The sequence below is a fragment of the Vespula pensylvanica genome, chromosome 3 (assembly GCF_014466175.1).
Source record: "Vespula pensylvanica isolate Volc-1 chromosome 3, ASM1446617v1, whole genome shotgun sequence".
NCBI classification, from domain to species: Eukaryota; Metazoa; Arthropoda; class Insecta; order Hymenoptera; family Vespidae; genus Vespula; species Vespula pensylvanica.
The window spans coordinates 11,721,366-11,725,090 of NC_057687.1; positions in this window are offsets into that span (position 1 = coordinate 11,721,366).

Sequence of the window (3,725 nt, forward strand, 5' to 3'; positions counted from 1 at the left end):
TTTCGTCCGGCCAAATCCCTATGAAATCCATGGTGTATCGGTTCCATCCGCAAATGTAATCGACTCTCGACATTTTTTTCATATCCGTTGCGATTTCAATTAGCTGGTTCGATCGGCGACCTTTACTCGTATGATATTATCCAGGAGGTTTACTTCAGTTAGCTCGTATGTCCGAGACACGTCGAAGACTGATCTTGATTCATTCATTTCGTATTTCAGCGAGCTATGTCTTCCGTTGTGCTTCGCGCATGCTCTATAAAAAGAACGAGATGCTCTAGGAAAGCCTCACGTTTCAAAACCAAATCGATCACAATTGTTACGATATCTATTGAAAATATAATATTCGATTAATACGTTATTCGCATATTTACGGATTCATAATAATTTTAATTCGTTGGATCAACCATATCGAAATTTTGCAAAAGTTACTTTTTCTTTTTTTTCCTAATATTTACGTACAAATGAGATAAAATGTATAAGTAGAAATGTATCGAACAGTATCCCTCTAACGATAGGAAACAAACCATCGACGCAGGTGACTCTGGTGGTTACGAGGATTTGTCTTCAAGGTGTGTTACTTTATCGACGTCTTTCTAGATGATGAAAATTTTTTCAGATTGTCTGTTTTTTTTTTCGTCACATGCTTTTTTGTATCCTCGCGCGATGTAATTTTTTGATAAATGACGATAAAGAAATAGAGATTTATACATTATCAAATTGTACGTATAAAATTGTTCATGTCTTAATTAAATTTAAAGTTTTACAAATAATATTTGTTACTAATATATACTGTGCTTTCATGATAGTCTCCCAGATGAAAAAGGTTTTATCACCACTTTCGCTATTCTATTTATTAGTACTTTTTAAAATTAATTATTCTTCTTATCCATTACCGTTAGTAACACCGAAAGATATCCTATTGTAGATTTCAAAATCTACAAAAGAAAATAATATTTAAAGGATCTCGTAATTTCTTTCGCATTTGTTATATTCACTTACCTGGCTAAACATTTCCATAGAAAAAGTGCCGATTTTTCCAACCGTTAAACGAAGTGGTATAGAAGATCGATGCATCACGAAAAGAATATTCCGTGCATCTTTTGGAAACAAATTGTACCACTGTGATGAGTATGCTGATGTGCCCACTTCAGAACTCTAACATATATTCCCATAATATATAATTTTAATATATTAAAAATATTGTTTATTTTCTTTTTTTTTTACCTCGACGATAAGCATTTCCCCGACGTAACAGTACAAGTACAACTGTATCAAAGTAACTAGCACATACAGTACGATAAAAATCAGCTGTTCTACAGGAAATTCGTCCTTATCGTGATCCATTATCTGTTAAAAATTTCCATGAACAAGAATGAAATATAAATTTTCTTTTTTTTTTTCTCTTTTATATATTTTTCTTTTCTTAACTTACGCGAAATAATTGAAAGGATTCAAAGCAAACTTGAACGATGAAGCCCATTATTTGAATAAGCATCAACATGTTAAAGGAGTCATCGATCGATTCGGTGAACCTTAGATAATAATAATTATGAACTTAATCGCAAAGTGCTGCATCATCGATGATAAAAAAATTCATTCGATCATTCGATTGACCAACCGATTGAGATATTCGTGTCTCCTTACGATCCATGTCATTTTTTTTGTAAAATCATTGGCTATATCGGTCATATCGTTTGTTAGTTTTTCAAGCGAACGCCTGAGATTGGAAATTTGTGCGCAGGCATGAAGAACGAGCATTGAGATGAACGTGTCTATGCTTATATACGATAAGGTAGCGCTGTAGCCCGCTACGATTTGTCCGAAACAGGAAATAAAGAAAGTTGATGTTCCGCTAATGTCGTAAGGAAAATAAGCTGGATAAATGACCGTACATGGAGGTTCGAATTGATCTCTTTCCATTTGCGCGATCATTAAGCTTCGAGGTAGAATGTAAGTCGATGTCATGAAATATGCTAATGTCGTACACCATATCGATATGATTCTTGCCTTTTTAGCGTTAACCAACATGACGGATCTCTCGTCTTGGCTTTTCGGTCTCTTCCAATCTTCTACGAAGGAACTTAGAAGTGGTCTAAGTGCTAGAAAAGATTTTTTTCTTTTTTGTGAAATATTTCTCTCCCTCGTATAGATCGATTCGTTAGGACGTAATCATCACAATACAGTCACACTTACATTCCAAACGATATCGTGTGAACACCAACTTTATGCAAGCCATGGTAACCGGTAGGATTGCCGTTGCTAATATTTCTGTCATCAGTTCTAAGTCACCCCATATCATTAGAAGATATGCCGACTGGGGTAGGGTGACAAATCCTAGCATAAAAAATGAATGTAGAATGAAGAAATATTTGGAGAAGGTAGGATCACTTTCATCGTCCTTCGAGTTCGGCCATATACCAAGTATTCGTAGATTAATTCGATTCCAGCCAATGGCGTAATTTAAATCTGTAAAGTGAACACTCGCGTTGAAAATATCCAAAAAGTGGAATATTTAATTAGAAAAAGAGTATGCTTAAAATATTCTTTTTTAAACCTCTCTTTTCTTTTTTTTTTTTTTTTTTAAATTTTGAATGACACAAAATTCTACCTTCTTCGGAATTCATTGTCATCGTAAAACGATCGTAACACGCGGCGATGCAACGACTGCGCTCTAGCTCGTCATGCGATATAGATGTCCTTCCGTTTTTCTTCATTCAGCACGCATGCCCGTCCGACTAAATTGTAGTATCATCCCCACCATCTGTTGAAAAATGTATCTACTTGGAATCATATAGTACGATTTTATTTTCCCTTTTTACCGAACGTATTCTAATGTGGAACCTCCGAGTTGTTAGTTTTCATCCAACCTCCCCCATTTCCTAAAGCTTGACGATCCCTCGTGCATTATATCAGTCGTAATAACATATATTAAATTCCTTTCGATACTAAGGGAAACGAAGAGGATCTGTGAGTTTAACGAATCAAAGGGGAAGTGTGCTTCGAAAGAAAAAAGGAAATTTTTCAAAATATTATTTGTGATTATAAAGATATTCAAAATATGTGATTAAAAAGATATTGTGTATAAAAATATTGTAAAGATTTTTACGCTATTGTATAAGTCTTACGTGAAGGCAGAGAATTCACCAGCTATAAATAACACGGAGCTTGTGCACGATGTATAATAGTTAGAAGTGATTCAGTCCCCCTCGTTGTTAAGTTGGACCATTCTAGCTCGGTTTCTAGAATATCCGTGCTTTGAAATAGATACGCGAACAAACTTTAATACTCGCGCGAAGAATGAATTTTCCGACAATGAATCAAAACTTCTACCTTGTCTCTTTTATTTTTTCTATTTTCTCTTTCTTTTTGTTCGTGTAGATTTTTTTTTTTCGTTTCTTACTACTTATTTACATCGTCCATTCACTTAGAAAATAGTTGTCAACAACGGTGACAGTCATGTAAGGTTTTCGATAAATTTTTCACGATCAAGGTGACGTTAGTTCACACGAAAAAGGTAAAATTGAAAATTTTATGAATAGTATTTATTATTAATATATTATATACTGCATCATGGGTGATAATCTTTTAGGTAAAAAAATGTTGCCACCACTCGTCTTACTTTTCCACTATTCTATTTATTATTATTTTTTAAAAATTAATTATTCTTATCCGTTACCGTTAATAACACTGAAAGATATCCTACTGACGTTCTTAAAATCTGCAAA